Raw genomic sequence first — 20,543 nt, forward strand, 5'->3', positions numbered from 1 at the left:
GACTAAGACTGAATAGGACGGTTTCTTTATTATTTGGTGGTTGAGATTACTCCTGTTTTAGTTATATGGCTAGACAGGAGTTTTTCCAACCCCCTTGAATTTAACAATAATGCCAGTCTTCCTTTGATCTACACCATCCTGTCCAACCTTCAAGAAGGATGCAAAAGCCTTTAATGCGCTCCTTTGACCACGAGGCAAGACCTTACTGACAATGGCAATGTATCTGTTCACTGTATATATAAATAATACTGTAAAGAAACAATACAATACAATAAAGGTTTTGAAACTTGCAACTCTTGTCAGTGTCTACTTGTGATACCATGCCTTGCCTAAAATGGGACGGGAGCAAGCTACGACCATCAAATAATAATAACGCAGTCCTAGTGGAGTCTCTGTCAAAATAAAAGGGCTTATAGTAATAAACATATTGCCAATCATTGCTCTAATAAGAAATGGTGTGGGATATCAATTTTGGCAAAAATGAAGTGTTCAAGAAATGATATGTAAGGATAGTTGAGCAGTTGGCTTCCCTTCCCCACATTTTCAGCTCCGGGCAAAGTGGCACATTCGAGCTTTGCACACACTCTGGCTTCTCTGCCACGAGGAGGCAGTTCAACACATAGGTATCTGGCCCTTCTGCGGCCAAGTCTCTTTACCAAAACAAAAAGGGGAAGGTGTAGTTCCAGCTTACTGCTCGTCCTTCAGCTCTGCTCTCCAATCAGATGGCAAAACGTCCAGATTCGCAAAATGTACTTCCTGCCCCTTCCAAGCAGCTGGCCGTTTTATAGCGTTAGCACGTTTGTTTACCAGAAGCCTGAAACTTTTTTGAATCTATAAAAACCTGACGCTTTTATCTGTCTAATAGCTTGAAGCATGTTTTTTCTCCATTCCTATCAGTTGTAATTCCTTACCTGAAGTCCTGTGGGGTCAGCACTAATTTCCCAAGGGAACACATAGGTGCAAGTGATGATAGCACCCAGACTCCGAAGTGGGACTGGATGGCGGCACTGGAATGAAACAGCCCCCCCCCCCAACCCCCCCCCCCAAAGGGAAGGGTTCTGTGTGCTGTACCTTCTTGTGGTGGAATCAAACAGTAATATAGTCTGTAATCCCTAGCTGTGAATTGCACTGCTTTCATAGAGGGGAGAAAGAGGTAAAAGCAATGAGCATGTAAACTAGGCTCTAACCATTGTCTTCCCCTTGTTTCTTCCCCCCCCCATCACTGATCTTTACCTGGTGTTTTTGCAAGGGGCTTGCAGCGTGGTTTGATAGGTTAATGATGACGAGTTCACTGGTTGCGTACAGGCAGGCCCGCCGCAATAATGGTGCCACTCTTCAATAGCTTCGCTAAATCATCACCCTTTCATAACCTCAGTGTTACTTCACATCGAGTGTTGTTGAACAGATACAATTTAGCCCAAAGGTCCACTGCACTTCAGGCACTCAACAGGTCTCTAGCGTAGTTTAACAGATAAGAAGGTAGTGCGCAAGTGTCCAACAGACTCCAGCACGCAACAGGTCTTTCAGATATTACAATGGATTCAGCTTGCATGGCCATGCCATGCCGTAACACTTACCTGCTTCTTTTCTTCTTTCAGGTTCGGAAACTGTGCAGAGGGCAGGGGTTCATCCTGAAGCCAGACGGGAGCCCAACAAATGAAAAACTTCCAGGAAGAAACAAGGAGGCAACGACGTAGGAAGAAAACGCGCCACCTGTCCGGGTTGCTAACAGGTAAGCGTTACTCACTTGAACTGGAAACGCTGAGCACGGATTGCATCATGGCGTGGCCTTTTATAGGCTTTGTTTCCCAAGATGATGGGCGGCTGGGCATTCTGGGAAAGATAGTTTGATATCTGTGCACAGACCGCAGAAGTCCAAGACAAACCATGCACACAGAGCCCCTTTGCCTCCAAGTGTGGTATGGCTTAATATATACACAATAGGGCTTCCTTTGTGAATAAGGAGTGTACTGTGCCTCCCCTTCCTGGTATTATATATGGGCTGGGGTCAGTGTTATGGAGAACCTGCCCCTCTTTTGCTGCTCAATCCTGATATTACTGAACAATCTCCCACATATCCAGCGTAGCCCAGAAGCCTGGTAGTCAATTGTAGTCTTTCAGTACTTGGTTATTGTTATCAGAACATTGGCTACTATTAACCAAAACAAACAGAAATATTGGCACACATCCCAGACCATTGGGCTGCAGCCCAGAAGCTACAGTAGCCATAGGCTACCTGGTTGTTGCAAAACTACTGATTAGCCTGGCTGGAAGCCAGACTTCCACAGTAAATTATCAAATCTTTTCATACTTGATGATTTATGTTCAATGCATTAATACATATTCTTTCTACTCCTTAAATGCCAATGTTCAAAATGACTACACGCCTTCAGAGAAAATGCTCAATCTCATGCATGGCTAAGATGCACATCAAGGCATCATGAAGGGCAGGGTTGTTTTGATATGCACTAGAAAACCTGGGAGATGAAGTTTCAAAGATATGAGTATCATTTCCTGATGTCGGAGGGTCTATGCCCTCTTCAGGGCTGCAGTAAAACCAAACACCCCCCTCTAGCGTGCATTGTGGTCTCCATTGAATGTACTTCTTGTATTTCTGGGGAGGTGATATCCTTCCTAATAGGTTGGGAAGTGGCATCCTCTTCTTGGATTGAGTGTTTCTCCTACCCAATGTTAGCCAATATCATTTAGACCTCTCTACAGTAATTTATGAAACTATCCTTCATATCTATGGAATGTAGAAGTGCAAGCATGGATTCTGGAGATTACTCCCATAGGGTTATCTGGTCCCCATACATGCTATATTCCCGTTTGGAATTAACCACTTTTCTATATATTGTATAAATCTGGACCAGCAGAGCTTTGGGGTGGCTGGAAACGGCAGTTTCACTTCTGGGGAAGTTCTGGCTACCTTACGTAGACTGTTTTCTTGTTGTTGGTTAGTCATTCTGTTACAGTTCAGTAATCCCACTACTGACACCACTTATGAAGGCTCAGCAATCCCGTCTTGACTGTTTATTAGGACGTTTGAAACACTGATTTATTTCCATGTCACAGTATTGGTCGGAACAAACGCTTACAGGGCCTATAGGTGGAATCTTAAATGTGAACGATTGTTACAGCAAAAAGTACAGGACCAATTTACAGGGGAAGTGATGGCTGGTTATGGAGACCTATCTTACTAAAGAAGAGTGCTCTGAATCCCTGTGTATGCCTGCTGGTGGAGACCCTGTCCTAGATGTGCTCTGCATCCCTGTGCGTTCCTGCTGGTGGAGACCCAGCCCTAGATGTGCCCTGATGCTCTGCATCACTGTGCCTTCCTGCTGGTGGAGACCCTGTCCTAGATATGCCCTGGGTGCTCTGCATCCCTCCATGTGCCTTCCTGTTGGTGGAGACCCTGTCCTCAATGTGCCCTGATGCTCTGCATCTCTGTACCTTCCTGCTGGTGGAGACTTTGTCCTAGATGTGCTCTGCATCCCTGTGCGTTCCTGCTGGTGGAGACCCAGCCCTAGATGTGCCCTGATGCTCTGCATCACTGTGCCTTCCTGCTGGTGGAGACCCTGTCCTAGATATGCCCTGGGTGCTCTGCATCCCTCCATGTGCCTTCCTGTTGGTGGAGACCCTGTCCTAGATGTGCTCTGCATTCCTGTGCCTTCCTGCTGGTGGTGACACTGTCCTAGATGTGCCCAGGGTGCTCTGCATCTCTGTGCCTTCCTGCTGGCGGAGAGCCTGTCCTAGATCTGCCCTGGGTGCTCTGCATCTCCGTGCCTTCATGCTGGTGGAGAGCCTGTCCTAGATGTGCCCTGGGTGCTCTGCATCCCTGTGCCTTCCTGCTGGTGGAGTCCCTGTCCTAGATGTGCCCTGGTGCTCTGCATCCCAGTGCCTTCCTGCTGGTGGCGACACTGTCCTAGATGTGCCCTGGGTGCTCTGCATCCCTGTGCCTTCCTGCCGGTGGAGACCCTGTCCTGGATGTTCTCTGGGTGCTCTGCACCCTGTGCCTTCTTGCTGGTGGAGACCCTGTCCTATATGTGCCCTGGGTGCTCTGCATCTCTTTGCCCTTCTTGCTGGTGGAGAGCCTGTCCTAGATCTGCCCTGGGTGCTCTGCATCCCTCCCTGTGCCTTCCTGCAGGTGGAGAGCCTGTCCTAGATGTTCCCTGGATCTCTGTGCCTTCCTGCTGGTGGAGACCCTGTCCTAAATGTGCCCTGGGTGCTCTGCATCCCTCCTTGTGCCTTCTTGCAGGTGGGTATTTCTTCAAGATGGCTCCTCTTGAGCTCCTGTGATTTTCTATTGAGCTACTGACTATTTCTTAAAAACGTTTCTAAGAAGCAAGCATCAGAACTTTGTACTGGCCCATTGACTTTGGCTGTCCTGGCTCCCTAAAGGCCCCTGTCTAATCCCAATGGCTTTGGCAGTGCTTGTTCCCTTAGAGGTTAATTGTTGGACACTATTATTGCTGGGATGAAACACCGCATACATCCCTCTGGGAGAATCTACTATTTCATCACTTACAAAGTATGTTCTGACTTTTCCTTTTCCCTCTCTTTTTTTTTTTTTTTACATTTCTTTTTTTTATTAGTCATGGTTTACACAAGTCAAATCTTAAACTATATACACATACGATTTCATAGAATTAATAAAAGTTGAATATAAATAAAGTACAAGAAAAACAAAACATTTGTGACATTTCTTATCAGGGGGAAGAGCCCCCTAGTCTTAATCAAATGAGCCACAGTTTATGTGAACTGAGTCCTCTACTGACAGAGTTGTAAATGGTGTCAGGAACCTTTCCAACCACCTACTTCTTTGTTCACACAGTGACGGATATATTAATGTTAGATGGAAAAGGGTTTCTCGAGACGCGTTGCAGAGTCTGCATTCAAAGTTTCTCCTGGGTTTGGTTTTAACCCTTACTTTGTAGCCTTATCTTGTTAGCAGAAGGTTCATACGAAATCTCATAAATTGATTTCTTAGTGGGCAGCTTGGGAATCTTTTGAGATATTGGGGGAGTGTTCCTCTTGCTCTACACTCCAAGTTTACAACCATAGAGATTCTTTTTGGTCTTTTTTTCACAGGTGTCAATCCAATCTTGGTCGCATAGCCTGCATTTCACCTTTCCTGGTGAAGATTTTAAAAAAAACCTCAGAAGAACCCAGATGATGGCATATTGCAACACAGATCTGCTTCCATTCGTGAAGCACTGGTTCCAAGGTCGACTGGAATGCAGTATTCACACCCCCTTCTGGTTCGCCCAGTAGGCATTTCCTATAAAAGGCCCAGGATTTCCATACTGTGATGGCATATAGAAATGTGAGACCCAGTTCCCATCAAATTATTTGAATGGGTATGCTCTGCGGAAGTTGGAGGACCCTTCTCCAAAGGATACCCTCAGGTTTGTGCCAGGCCAAAGCCGATAATGTAAATGAGGTCTCTGCTCCGTATGTGAGAATGGGAGCGACCTTAAGACGATAAAATTCAATGATTGGCTTCAGTGAGAACTTGCAGTATTTGGCTGATAGTAGACAAGCCTGTGAAGCCAGGTTTTGGGTCTTACTTCGGAGCGTGACCTCCCTTTGAGCATCAGCTGCACTGTTAATGATCATTCCCAGGTATGGAATAGAGGAGACAGCAATTCGTTTTTCTCCTTTCAGGAACCAAGTAGCACTTTGCGAATATTTGTTTTTCCTCCCAACGTTGGTATTCTCGATTTGGACACATTAATTTTCAATCCGTTATCCTCTACATAAAGCTCTAGGGCATTCAGTTGTCTTTGTAGACCAACCCTGATTTGATCTAGCAGAATAACGTCATCTGCGTATAGCAGTTGATTACTGGTACACCTGCTTATCGCTGTGGACAACATCTGATGGCATTGAAAACATTGTCCATACCTGAGATTAACAGATTAAATGTTGTAGGCGCTAAAGGACACCCCTGCTTCAGGCCCGTTGACTTTGTTAATAGGCGCAGACGGGGAAACTTTTCTGTCGAGACTGACCCGCAGAATGGTATTAGAATGGAGCGCTATCAAAGCTTCCGTAATGTCACTAGGGCAGTTCTATGGTTTTAATTTCTGCCAGAGATGTTGTTCAATGGTGTCGAACGCCTGGGTCAGATCTATTTGCACAAGCTATATCTTGCCCGTTGCTTTCTATTTTATTGTTGACTTAAAGCGATTAATCAAGAAGAGGTTAAGGGTAGTCCCTATCCCCTTGACGAAGCCCGCCTGCCACTTGTCATTTCAGCTTGTATTCGTACTCCAAGATGTGATGGCTTTCAGCAGTAAAGCTCTGAATAACTTGCCTGAGACGTCCAAGAGGGCGATGGGTCAGACCCGGCAAACTACAGACCTATCACTCTTCTTGAAGAAAGGAACTACAATCGAGGATCACCAAACCAAGATATCAGAATAGACCCTGTTCTTTTAATCTCAAGGAAAAGAGTGTGCAACATTTGAGCCCATTTATGTGCATCTTCAATATGATGTAGATATTCCATCGGGCACTGCCGCCCTGTAATTACTACTACTTTTATTAGTATCTCTAGGGTCTCTCTATCAGTTGGAAATTACCAACCTCCTTTCAAGTTACCCTGGTCAGATGTTCTGTTTCACTGATCTCAAAAGGTTACTACAATGTTTTCTCCATGCACCCTCTGTAACGGCACTAGGAATAATGGCTGCCTGGGGAGAGGTTTGGCCATATAGACATTCCTGTCCAAGTCAGCCCTCCAGGATAGGACCCTCATTTCCTATGTAGTAGAGGCATCGGAACAGTATGATATAAGTGAATATTTAAATCGCCACAGATTAGAATATCCAAGGTCGCCCAGGTCCCCGCTGCCTCTTCAATTAGAGACAAGACAGCTAATATCTCTGCGACTGGAGAAGCGATGTTCCAGTAGAGATAGAAGTGGTCGCACAGGTCTTTACTCTGTTGCACCTGTTATGAGAAGTGCCTGAATCAGAGGGGATGAACACTTGTCCATAATCACTCTAATCGCAGATGTATTTTTCAATGCTGTAAGAAGGCCCACCATGGGACAGCCAGTAGATCGCTTGATGGCCGGATTTATGTAAACTGTAAAGTCCTGTATGAGTGGTTTATCACTGAGCCATGTCTCCTGATGACACACATTGTCATGGATGGGTGAAGCCTCGTGTTCTAGGAGACTAGTGAGATACCATTGGGCGGTTCTTCCCAGGAGCCATCAGCATAGCTTGGTAACGGCTATGCTGATCGCTGATTTTCAGCCAACACCTCTGCCAACCCTGCCCAAGAGGGTTCTTCAGAGCCACTCCTTGAGTTGTTATCACCATGATGTACATGCGTCCGTGGCCGAGTGTTTTCGACTGTAATTTTCAGGTTTCCTTTCTGGGCCTTATAGATTTGGTCCCAGTGATCTCCTCGACTTGGTGTTTCTGGGCCACCGACATCGGGTTAGCCCTTCTGCTGTTGTCCGCTCTTTTACATCTTTGATCTTGCTGATTCTCTATCTTGGAATCAGGCAACTTGTCCCCACTATCATAATTTGATAGGGCAAAGCCTAGAGGCATTTGTTTTTTCCCGTCTCGCGTTAAGAGATTTTTCTTCTGTGGAGTTGAGACATACAGAATGACTTTATCAAGTAATTCCTCCTCTGGGAACTCTATCAAGTAAAGGTCTGACAATTTTAGACATTTGAACGGATGTACACAATGCAGGAAGTGTAGTGTATTTGCTCTGTTTAGAATCAGATCATCCTTAAATGGCATGATTCTTTGGAGGATCAGCCATTGGACAGTATGATCTTTAAGTATTTGCCTTCGATCGTCTGTCCTGGGCTCCTTTTAGGCCAGCCAAGTCTCCCGATTTCCATGAATACCTTTCTTAGGCTATTTCTTTTTTGATCTGTTTGAAATCACCGGGACGATGTTTCAGTTAACCTAGGGCACTTTAACCGAATAAAGAGGGAAGGTGGTTCATCTGCATCTTCTTACGTGACCAATGAGAGGTGCCTCCTTTTTTTACCTTGTGTTCCCAACGAGAGAGCAAGCTCAATGATTTTCCTATTAGGAGTGCCCCTCCTGGGAGCAACCCTGTGGAATGGTGATAGCTCTTCCTCATCCACTAGGGTCGCTTCCTCTCCTGCAACTTCGATTTGCTCAACCTTGCGGGAAATGAGTGTCGTTTCACAGGTGTCTACTTCCAGTGTGCTATTCTCACTTTCCGTAATGGTATATGTCGAAAGATTAGTCATGTCGTCTTCAGCATTGGTATGCTCTATCTGCGTCTGATGTTTGGGTTGAAGGACCTCCCATGTTCCGCTTGTTCAGGAGGACCTTTATCCGGAGCTTTAGCTTGCATCAGCAGACCACTTGTATTTGTATAATGATGTGTTTAAATGCCAGTTTGTGACTACCTGCACTTTTAATCTGTCCTCTTTTACAGGGTGGTTTTGCTGTTTTGTGTTGCTCAGAGTGCTTAGTCAAGGTTTTTTTTATTTTTTTTTAAGAAGTGATATTTTAGTTTGGGGTGAATGTCCCTTATTTGCCTGTGGGCCTAATTTAGAGAAGATGTCTTATTTCTTCAAGGATTAAATAGCCATACCAGACAGAAAACAGAAAGTTCCCTTATATCACATCAACCTCTTGAGTGAGTGGAAAGAGAATGCCACCCATGCCAAAGTACCAGCCTGCCTGTTTACTGAAGACATAGATAACTTTGACTTCATTCCTTCTACGTTAGCTATCCAACAACAAGAAGATCTCAAAGATGTAGTGGTCTCATTTCCAATGTATTCTCAGAAAAACCAGGAAGCGTAAAGGTACATTCCATTATGTTCGAACACCTAACGATAAAGTGGTTCACTTAAAACCCCATCGTCTACCAGAAGCCCTTAAACAGATGGTGATCGAGGAATTCAACAAAATGTTGAGCCAATGTTGTTATTGAGCCCTCCTCGTCCATGGTCCTCTATCATGCTGGTCAATAAACATGACCGTTCCTGGAGATTCTGCACATACGGCCGTCAAGTTAATGCCATATTGGACTTTGATGCCTATCCCAGGCCACACATTGATTACCTAATTGATACCCTCGAACAGCCTCCTTTCTATCCACCCTAGATTTGACCAAGGGGTACTAGCAAGTTCCCGTAAATGGGCCAGATAAGGGAAAAAAAACTGCGTTATCAACGCCCCTAGGATTATTTCAGTTTAAAATCCTCCCTTTCTGCCTACACTGTGAGCCAGCTATGTTCCAGCGCCTCATGGATAAAATCCTACAGCCCTATTCTCATTTCTGTGGAACTTACATTGATGATATCGTCATTTATAGTAAGACCTGGAAGGACCATCTCTTCATCGTTATACCATCGTGAAAGTCCTCAGAAATGCTGGTTAACTGCTAATCCAGCTAAATGCAGATTGGCCCAATCAACCGTGAATTATCTTTGCTTCTTCATAGGGAATGGGAATGTACAGCCCCAATATGAAAAGGTAAACGCCGTCTTAGATACACCAACTCCCAAGACCAAAAGACACCTTGGAGCTTTCCTTGGGTTGATAGAATATTACCATACGTTTATCCCCATCTTTTTAGATAAAATGGCCCAGCTCACAAATTTTAAAATGCTGTACCCCAGAAACTTTATTGGAACGGCGACGATGAAGTATGCTATAACCTCCTAAAGCAGACTCTATGCCAGGACCCACTCCTGAAGGTAGTCAACTTCTCAAAGGAGTTTGTGTTACAGATGGACGCCTCCCTTACAGGGTTAGGAGCCGTCCTGACCCAAATTTGCGATGGAATTGAACATCCCATACTATATACCAGTCATAAATTGTTCCCACATGAAGAAGATGACTCTGTGGTGGAACTAGAGGCCCTAGCCATCAAGTGGGCCATTATCCATCTTAGGTACTACTTATAGGGACAAAAGTTCACACTCGTTACAGACCACTCACCCCTAGTTTGGATTAGCCAACGCAAAGAGTCCAACCCTCGGGTCATGCAATGGTTTCTAGACCTACAACCCTATTGTTTCACAGTGGAACACCGGAAGGGAAAAGACCAGGGAAATGTGGATTTCTTTTCTTCCCATTTTCCCCTTTGAACAAATGTGGCTTCATCGCATGGAGGAAGGGTATGTGAGAAACCTGAAGGTGTCTCCCTGGCTAGTCCCCGGGGATCTGTCATCCAGGTGGCCAGGACATGCCCATCGCTATTGGATCCAGTTCCTTGGGGTGGACCAGTGAGGGAGGATCACCTGGATGGGGGTGGGGAGGGTTCTTGGGGAGTGGGACACCGGATGAGATGCGGTATCCCCCCATTCTTGCAACACCTTTACCTAATCCTACCACGTAGGATATTCAGAAACACTACCCCCCTTTTCCAACACAAGCACACACCACAAAAGACAACAGACTAACACCAGAGCAATTGACCTAATATGAGGGTCGGCCAAAGTCGGGCAATTGACCAAAACCATGCACACCCAACGGCCCTTCGCCCACCCCCGTGATAAAAGGTGGAGCACGAGAGCACACTGAGCAAGGCAAACTGCATGATGAGATGGCTAACCCATCACAGCAATTCAAGAGGAGGCGAAAGGTGGTCAGAACCGAAGGGGCAAGAAGGAGAGATGCGACATTGCCCTTTCTGATCCAGACCCGCGGCACCTCCCTGAAAGGAACTGTAAGACCACGGACGATAGCTAACGTGTGTCACAATAGATGTCAATGGAGCATGCCCGAGAGAGACACTTGCTACCATGGTACTGTCCTTGACTCCAGATACCAGAGAAACCAAACAGTTCATCACAGTCGTTGAGTTGAGGGGAGAGATGATAAGAAATCGAACTGTGAGTGAAACTTGCAAAGTAGCAAACGAAGGGAAGTTCAAAGAACTGTTTACTTTAAGGGAAAACCAGCTGCAGACGGGTCCGGCACCACGTGGGTGCGTACTCGAAACCACTCTGGTGAAAAGTCATCACCCAAAGACGGGTGAAAGAACAGGATCCGGTCATTTTTTCGAATGCATTTTTTCGAAATGCAATTATCTCAAACATTTTGTCGATTCTTTTTTTCCCGAATGTATTCTTTTTTTATTTAATACATTTTTTGGGGGTTTTATAAGTAAAACAGTGTTAGAAAAACAGGGGTTAATGGGGGAGCCCCCCATTAAAAAAATTCAAATAAAAAAATAAACATATGGAAAAATAATTCGAGATAATGGCATTAGACAAAATGTCATTTGAAATACTCACTATAAACCGAAAGTACAGGAGAAAACTTGTGAACAAGAGCCATAGTCATACTGACAGAGGGAGGCTGAGGGGCCTGCGCCTGGAAGAGTGGGACCCAGGGGTGAACCACTATCACCGTAACTAGGAACTTAAGTTTTTGTGCAAGGAGACTTTACTGTCGGGGAACCTGGTAGCTGTCAGCTCGTGCTGGGAAAGGTCGAGTTTGTGCTGAGTGCCACCTTGTCTTGTGCTCAAAATGTGGGGAAGGGAGAAACCTGGCTAGCACATCCTGACTTATTTGTGAGCACTTCTTTTCTTTATGGTACACCGTATCCCACACTCTTTCTATATTAGTTGTAAGGACTGGCAATAGGTTTTTTAGTATAGGCCCTTTTACTTTAACCAGATGCCAAAAGGACTGCCTTATTTTTCATTTGATGGTCGAAGCTTGCGCCCGTCTTCGATTTAGGTTATATTTGGCTTTTTTCCAACCTGCATATTCTTTAAATAAACACCCTTGAATCATATTCACTTGTGTTTGTCTTTACTGTTGACACCATGAGTTCCTTACACCCGTCGGGTCTAGCGTCAGGTCTATGTACCATCTTATCTCAAAATCTTGATGGCCTAGAACATCCCATCCCGTACATCAGTAGGAAGTTGTTCTTCAGGCAAAACATATATACAGTTATTGAACTGGAAGCACTACCCATAACATGGGTGATATTACATCTTAAATACCACTTACTGGGATCAAGATTCAGACTTATTACAGACCACTCTCCATTAGTCTGGATTCACCAGAGAGGGGAATTGAACCCTAGGGTTATGTGGTGTTTTTGGGACTACCAACCATACTGCCTCTCAGTAGAAAACGGGAAGGACGAGTGCAAGGGAATGTGGACTTCCTCTCCCTGTTCCCCTGTGAAGCATGACTGTCCCCCGTGCATAGGGGAAGGGTATGTGAGAAACCTGAAGGTACTTGGGAGGATAGCTCAGTGGCAACGTGTTCGCCTTGGAAGCAAGACGACACAGAGCAACACAGGTTTGATCCCCAGGTCCGCGCTTAGAAATCTCTGGGTATTAAGCGCGTTATAAATAAACTTTCATATCATACTCTCACAAACACTCCCAGGGATCTTCTATTCAGGTGGCCAGTGAAGGGCTATCACTTTTGCATCCTGACCCTGGCGGTGGACAAGCGAGGGAGTATTACCTGGGTGGAGGGTCCTTGGGGGATAGAGTACCTGAGGGTAAGATATGGTATCACCCCCACCCCTCACCCCTCACTGACCTGGCCTACCCTACCCTTCCTCAGCCTTTATCCTACCTAGTACTGAGATGAAGAAGGGGACTGGAGTAATGCACACTTCCTATATGAAACTCCACTCAAGTACTGGGCCGAAGAAGAGGACAGGCATCCACTATTGAAGGATAGGCATGTCCCAGAGTTCCAGCCAACAACACACACCAAATCTGTTGGTCATAAATCCTACCTGTGACTCATCAATCAATATTCCAATACATGTTTCTAATCTATTTGCCATAATGTTAGCAAATGATTTTCACATTCAGTAATGAAATGGGTCTGTACTTCAATTTTTACAATCTCTTCCCTCTTTTGGTATCAAAGTGATCATTGCTCCACTCATCGATTGGCATATTTCCCCTTCCTGTATAAAAAGATTGGCTAATTTACACAAAATAGGTGCTAAACGTCTTAAATCTCTGATACAATTCCAGCGGCAGACCATCCATTCCTGGGGATTTTCCTACCCTAACTTGTTCAATTGCCAGCAGGACCTTGTTAGCCTCCACTTCCGCTTCCAGACATGCTTTTTCCTCTAATGTTAGCTTAGGGATATCTAAATTTGCAAATAAATCCTCCAACGGAAATACTTCTGTATACAATTTCTCATCGAATCTCTTGAAGCATTTACATATGTCCGTATTTTTTAACATGCAACCTTGTTCATTCTCAACGCTCTGAATAAGCGACCTCTCTGCTATCCCATTTAATCTGTTAGCTAGCAACTTTCCACTCTTATCCGCGCATTCCCAGAATTTCTGTCTCATAAAGAAAATACCTCGTTCTGCTACAACGTCCATTTTACTCAGCAGCATTCTTTGGGTCTGGGCCATCTCCAATCTATCTTCAACATTTAACTTAATGTTGGCATTCTCCTGTATTTTGGTAACCCAAATCTGGATGTTTCTAATTCTGCTGCCCTTTTTTAAATATTGGCATCTTTCCTGCATTCCTGAATTCCAAACCTGGATGTTTTTTAAATCTGCTGCCTTTGTTTAAATTCCCTGCACCTGATTCACTTGTTGCTGTTAAGCCGCCTGGTGCGTTCTTTCATGCATTTTGCATTTATCTCTCTCTCCCTCTCCTCTTGGTATGCCCTACACCCCCCTCACCGCCCCCTGCCCATGGTGCTCTCCATCTCCTCTGTCTATTTTAATTGCTACTCTATTGCCTATCCTACCTCTCTTACAAAGCCTGGAAGGAAAAGGTTTAAGAAAGGTCTCCTGGTCTCTAACCCAGGCCTTCCCATTGCTGGCACCTATGTCCATGTTTCCTCCAGGCAGACTATTACTGACATCCTCTTTGTCGTTCTCTTACTGGACCTATGGACTCCCCATATGGTCTCAGTCCTCTCCCCTTTCTCTTCTTCGATCATTAATGGAGGAACCAGATGGGAAGTGCTTTTGGCTCACTTCTCATCTAAGTGCCAATCCGGTACACATGAATGATGCACAATCATGGCCCAAGGCTATCAGCCCAACCGCCTCCTTCTTGACAGGCTCCACCCATCTCTCAATAACTTCTTCCCTTCTTCTGCCACTCCTCCGTCTGCCACCCTGCTGGCCTCTTCGCCCCCACCGACAGGTGTACCTCGTCCCTGTACCCGTACTCAGAAGACCTTTAAATTAAAGGTAGCAACCAGCTTCACTTAGCTACCATCAACTCTTGATCTGCTGTTAAACATTCCTCTGTCATCCGTCAGCTCCTTGAAGACTTTGGCCTTGACGTCCTCGCCCTCACTGAGATGTGGTTCAATGTTGTCACTGCTTTTGACATTCTCCTTCTTAAGGGCTACAAGATCCTCTCCAAGCCTAGGCCTAACCGGTCGGGTGGTGGAATGCCCCTTGTTTTCCCTGAATGGGTCCCTGCTTCCATTAGACCCACACAATCCTTCTCTCCCTTTGATTGCCTTGTATGCAAGCATTGTGTCTCTCCTACACTTGCCACCATCTACAGGACCCCTGGGCTGGTCTCCCTCTTCCTCTCGATGTGTGCCAACCTCGCCTCTTCTCTCCTGACCTCTAAGCTTCTCTTCCTCAGAGACTTCAATATTCATCTTGATTCTCCTGATGCGGCCACATTACTCTTCTGCAACCTCTGACGTTCCCCTCACCATTCTTTCCTCTGGTCCGACTCACTCAGCCATGCACACCTTGGATGCGCTCATCTCTACTGAGATCCCTTTCTCCAACCCTCACTATACCTCTTAGTCTGACCATGCTCTCCTCTGGAGCTCCTGGGCTCCCCGGCTAAGCCTCTGCCCACAATGCCAGTCTCCTTTGCCATCATTCGACTGATGAAGCGAGTGCAAGTAGCTGCATTTGCCACCTCTCTCATGCCCCCTCCCACCTGCAAGGAACTTATGGTGGCAACAGTAAAGACGACACAAGTGATTACAGTTCAAGGGTGTTTATTAAACTGCAAAGGGGGTGAGATAAACGCCTAATCTAAACCTAAATCTACGATGGGAGCAAGCTTCAACCAGCAAATGAAAATAAGGCAGTCCCAGTGGCGTTGTGTCAAATAAAAGGGCCTATACTAAGAAAAACCTATTTCCAGTCCTTATGCTAATTACAAAGAGTGTGGGATAGACTTCATAACAAAGAAAGAAGTGTTCCCAAATAATGTGTCCGGATGCAGTAGTCCGGGTCTCCCTTCCCCACATTTTGAGCACGAGATAAGGCGGAACCTCTGAGCATAGCACACATCTCGGGCTTTCCCAGCACGAGACGACCGTTCCGCTCAACCTTCAAGAACCTTGATGGCCAAGTCTCTTTTCCTACAAAAAGTCTCTTGCCTTCGAGGGTCGGAAAATAACAAAGCAAAAAGTTCCTTTTATACGGTAGTTAGGGTGATAATGGCTCACCCTTGGATCTCTCTTGTTCGGGCTCGGATCCCTTTCAGACGTCAGCCTCCCTCTGCCGGGTTCACTATTGCCAACTTTACCAAGCAGGATTAATTTCCCTTCGCTTCACAATCATCTGTCAGTCAAAGACTTTTGACTACAGAGGATTTTACAAGACCCCCTGTATGACCACTTTGATTGTTCTTTTGCAGTCTTCCCGAGGCCTTCTGGCATTAGCAGTTTCAAAAAACACGGGAGTAACCAGAGTCTCTCATGTAAGCACCCATGTGGCGCCGGATCCCTCTGCAGCTGGTCTCCCCTTTATTTTAACAGTTCTTTGAACTTCCCTTAAGTTGCTACTTTGCGGCTTTCATTCAACACCGTTCTCGTTTCTTATTGGTTCTCCTCTTGAGTCACCGGTTGTGATGAACCACTTGGCTTTTAAGAATATCTGGAGTCTGCAGATGGCGCCTCACTCTGCCCTGCTTATCAGCGTAAGCACTCTGTGTACTGTTGACATCTGCTGCAACACACTTGAGCTGTTGTCCGTGGTCTTATGATCCATTCTGCTTGAGGTTTTGCGCGTCTGAGTCGGAAATGGAAAGGCTGTGTCTCTCCTTGTCAGCCTCTTGATATTTACCAACTTTTTCCTCCTCTTGAACTGCCGTGCCTGAATAGCTGGCTCGTCTGCTCGTCGCATGCTTTTGTGCTCCACCTTTTATCCCTTTTGGGGAAGGGAAAGGGCCTTTGGGTGTGTGATTCTGGTCAATTGCCTTGTATTGGGGCATGTTAGGTTAACTGCTCAGGTGTTATTCTGTTTGTCGTGTGCGAAGTGTCATTGTAGGAAAAGGGGGAGAAGGCAGTGTTTCGGAATATCCTACATGGTAGGATGGGGAAAAGGTGTTGAAAGAAGGGGGATACCGCATCTCACCCGTCTGTGTCCCACTTCCACTCTCCAAGGACCCCACATCCAGGTGATCCTCCCTCACTGGTCCACCCCCAGGTACTGGATCCACTAGCGATGGCCGTGTCCGGGGCACCTGGATGACAGATCCCCGGGGACTAGCTAGGGAGACACCTTCACGTTTAAACGGCGACGTTTGGTAAAACGTGGACGAGCAATCAAGGCCTAGCTTCTCAGGAGGTGATGCAGGCTGGTTCTTAAGTACAGTGTAGTCCCTAAGCCGCAACAAAGTAATGTCCACGTGTTGTATTAGTGAAAACAGTCTTTGTGTATATGTTTAAGGTTATATACACAATAACGCACTATGTGCTTAGTTAATCTACAATGGCCAATATATGCACAGTTCTACGTGGTACCACAATTACTATCCGATTTCATTAAAGTGCATCTGCGCCCAGCTACCCACGGGTTGGGAGCGCATTACCAAATAAACAAACAAACAACTGTACTGTGGACAAATGTCACACAAATCAATAAAGGGAACCAACAATAGACATGGGAGGAAAGCAGTTGGTTAGAACAATGGTCAGAATACTGGCCCCTACAGCTAGACACAGTTCTTTGTGAGGATCCCCTACCCCCACACCTGGGCAACCTGTAAATAAAGATATAACACAAGCCAAGTCCATATATTGTTCAATACGAGTCTTATTTCCTTCTAAATAGTTCTACAACCTCAATGTACCTGGAATTGCAGAGTTTGACGTCGGGTCGTCGGTGGATCCTTCTTGAGCGGCTTCCTATAAGGCAGGAGCCACGGATCATCAAGATCCCACGAAGAAAATGGTGAACAATGACGGTGAGGCGGCAGCTTCGGTCCTGGCGGTGCTCGTCAATGATCGGTCATGGACGTCCTGCGAGGAAGAGGCATGCATGGCACCTCATCGTCGATAGTTCGGGAGCGCAAAGAGTCTATGAAGAATTTTGGACCAGCAAGGGTGTCGAGTCGTCCGGTGGTGGGAAACCCACTGGTGGTTTCTCGTCGACGGCCTCGACTTTCTCCGGGATAAAGCAGTCGACAGGGCGGGCGAGAGATTCCTTGGATTCAAATGTCTTAATTGGGTGGAGCATTGCGGCTCCGGCCGTCGGCGATTCTGGGCAACACGGCTTCGACGGGCCTCCAGCGGTTATAGCAAACTGCGAACCGCGGTCGACGACGGTGAATGGAATGTCCGGTGCTTTTGTTCGTTCGCGTCGGCGGTCCCGGTCTCCGGTTGACAGTATTTTGTAGGCTGGCTTCAGGACGTTCGGCGAAGGTTAGCAGTACACGATGGTCCCTCGTTGCTCGGGAAGAGGTCTCCTTACCAGGTCCTCTCTTGGATCAGTTCTTGGAGACCCGACAGCTTTCAGATCGATGAGTAGAGCACCAGCAATTCTTCTCTTCCAGCAGTGCTTCAAGAATAAGCATCATTTTCAATGTTGGTTTCTACTTAAGCTTCTGAACGCTTTCTAGCAGTGAGAGGCCCCCAGATATACTAGTTGGTCTCTCCTTCATTCTGCTGTGTCACACTCAGGCAACCAATCACTCGGAAGGGCATTCAGGCAGTCTGGCAGTCAATCAGGCGCACAGTGCATTCAGGCCATTCACTTCTCTACAGACACCCACAACAAGTAATGTGTATTGGAACAAGTGCCCAGCCATTCAACACTCCACATTGCATTAATACAAGTATCTGGCAGGGCTGTCTCAGTCTTTGTGTCACATACCAAATACAACGCACTGCTACAAGAGGGGATTGAAGGTCCTTCACAGACCATATCATTAACCTGGACCGTGAACTATTAATACCCCACCAACTGAAGGAACTCCCCTCAGGTGCCTTCTTGGCTCCCCCTTCTGCGTTGGCAGACCCAATCCCAGATAAAAATTGTTTCTGACTCTGGGACATTTCTACAATTTTAGAAAAGGATCTATTTCCTTCACTCATCTCAAACCAGTTCCTTTGTTTTGAACCAGTAACAACGCCTGGATTAAAAGATAGCTTTTTCTTCAATTGAAAGACGAACGGATCGAGCATGTAGTTTCCACAGGCCCTCCTCTGTGTTCATCCTATTTCAGATATCGGTCGACTTAAACCGGTTTCTTTTGATTCACTGTGTTTTTTGTAATTGCTTTTGGATTTACGTTCTCCTCAATTAATGGTTCTTGCATTTATTTCTGATTTGTGTTAACTATATGTACATCATGTTCAAGAATATATATTTGTTGATGTAAATGTCAACTTATTTCAATGTGCCCCTATGAGTTGGGCTTCACTGTTGTTTTCCTTTATTCCTCTTTGTGATTGTCATATTGAATACTTTTTTATGATTTGTTTTTCAATAATTGTTGATTTTTTTATACACGCTGATGAGGTTTTTTTGTTCTTCATGATTGAATGTAGAAATTAAACTTTGTTAAAAAACGGATTGGACTAGGTAACTGTGTAACTGTGTTCAAATAATTCAACCCAAAGGACCAATCCTCTACGTAACAGTACCTTTTTGTTTTGATACATACCAAATACTAGACATCCACAACAAGAAATGCATATTCGTCACACACTCCATTCACCTAAGTCCCACCCCATGGCATACCCACAACATACGGTCATTGGGAAGGTTCCAGCCAGTCACTTCCCCACACTACCATATATGGAAATTCCACCCAACAGCCAGTCAGGGGAAAGGGACAGAGTCAGGGCTTCCCGGGACTTCGGGAAACAAGGTAACAGGTTATGGAAAGCAAGAGGCCACGGTGGCCATCTTGTCTACATCAGGTATCCACGGATCCCAATGACAGGACCTGGGCATCCCAAAATGGAGGATCCTCAGGGTACCTGCCAATCCAGCACGGAGCTGTGACCAGCCCGTACGCTGTTCTGTGGGCCACAAACAGGTGCCCAAAAACATACACTAGGAGTACAGGGTTTTACTCCCACCCAAGGGTGCCCTAAGGGTATCCCAGGGGTCAGTTCACCAAACCAAAAGAGGGAACTGCACCCCTAAGAGTCCCACATGAACTCCTGCGCGGAAAACACGACAGAACACACGATAACAAGCAATAAAGGGCAAGGATACAGAGGCCCTGTCCCTCCGATGCATTTCCAGCATCACACGGTCGACATACCTTCTGGAAAGGCCATCTGCATTATCGGGACTCTTCCCTGGTCTGTGCTCAATGGTGAAGTCTAGCCCTTGTAGGCTAATGGACCACCTCAGCAGTTTCAGGTTTTCACCCTTCATCTGCATAAGCTGCTTCAGGGGCTTATGGTCTGTTTGAACCTTGAAGGTCGACCGGGTAAGGTAGGTCCTAAAACGCCTAAGGCTCCAGACTATACTAAAACATTCCTTTTCAACAGTAGCCCACCTAAGTTCCCTACCCTTGAGTTGTCTACTGATGAATATGATCGGATGTTCTCTTCCTTTTTCTTCTAACTGGGGCAAGACCACTCCAATTCCGGTGTTGCAGGCGTCAGTTTGAATAATAAAGGGTTTGCTGTAGTCGGGCACACAACACAGGTAGTCTTCAGTCCAATTAACCTTCCTTGGTTGCTTGGGTGAAGTCAGAGCAGGTGCAGCTATAGTTCAAGCCTATCAGAATCAAGCCGGAAAGCGTAACCGGCTTTACAACGAAGGCTGGCAACAAAGGCTAACCCCTGTCCGAGCCTGAAACCAGCAGAAGCCTTTCGTGGAGCTGGAGCTCACACCATGCTTCAGGAGCAGCATCGCCCCCACCCTGCCTCGATGAGAAAGCAAGCAGAAGCTCCTTTCCCCTTACATTTGCGGGCATTACATGGGCCCCCACGCAAGTTGAAAAAAGCACAGCTCGAGCACAGAATATTTCGTCTGATACTTAAATCACTTCTGCAACCTGCAAACTGCCATCCAAACACGCAAAGCAGCGTCCCTCATCTCTTTGCCTTTACGATCCACGAGGGTTCCATCTCTACAAGATGGATGCCGTCTCCACTGAATAGCGATTTCCACCCCGGCAGCCTGGAGAATTCCTGATTTCACAGTTGATTGGCCGCAAGCATCTTAAGAGCCTATCAGAATCAAGCCGGAAGGCGTAACCGGCTTTACAACGAAGGCTGGCAACAAAGGCTAACCCCTGTCCGAGCCTGTTGGAGGCCGGGAGGCCTGGAGGCTTGGCCCGCTTCCCTTACATATACTGCTGCCCCATTGGTGCTCTGCACGATTC

General features: G+C 46.1%; 1 long non-coding RNA gene across 1 annotated transcript in view; it reads left to right on the forward strand.

Moving 5' to 3' along the window:
- The window catches only part of LOC138560844 (uncharacterized), a 160,905-nt gene that overhangs the window by 18,868 nt on the left and 121,494 nt on the right, over nt 1–20,543 (forward strand). The window contains exon 2 of the long non-coding RNA XR_011299306.1: nt 1,599–1,732. This is a non-coding gene — a long non-coding RNA (uncharacterized lncRNA). The remainder of the gene's footprint in view (nt 1–1,598; nt 1,733–20,543) is intronic.

The sequence above is a fragment of the Ambystoma mexicanum genome, unplaced genomic scaffold, assembly GCF_040938575.1.
Source record: "Ambystoma mexicanum isolate Mex_15411 unplaced genomic scaffold, UKY_AmexF1_1 Mex_scaf49, whole genome shotgun sequence".
Classification (NCBI taxonomy): Eukaryota; Metazoa; Chordata; class Amphibia; order Caudata; family Ambystomatidae; genus Ambystoma; species Ambystoma mexicanum.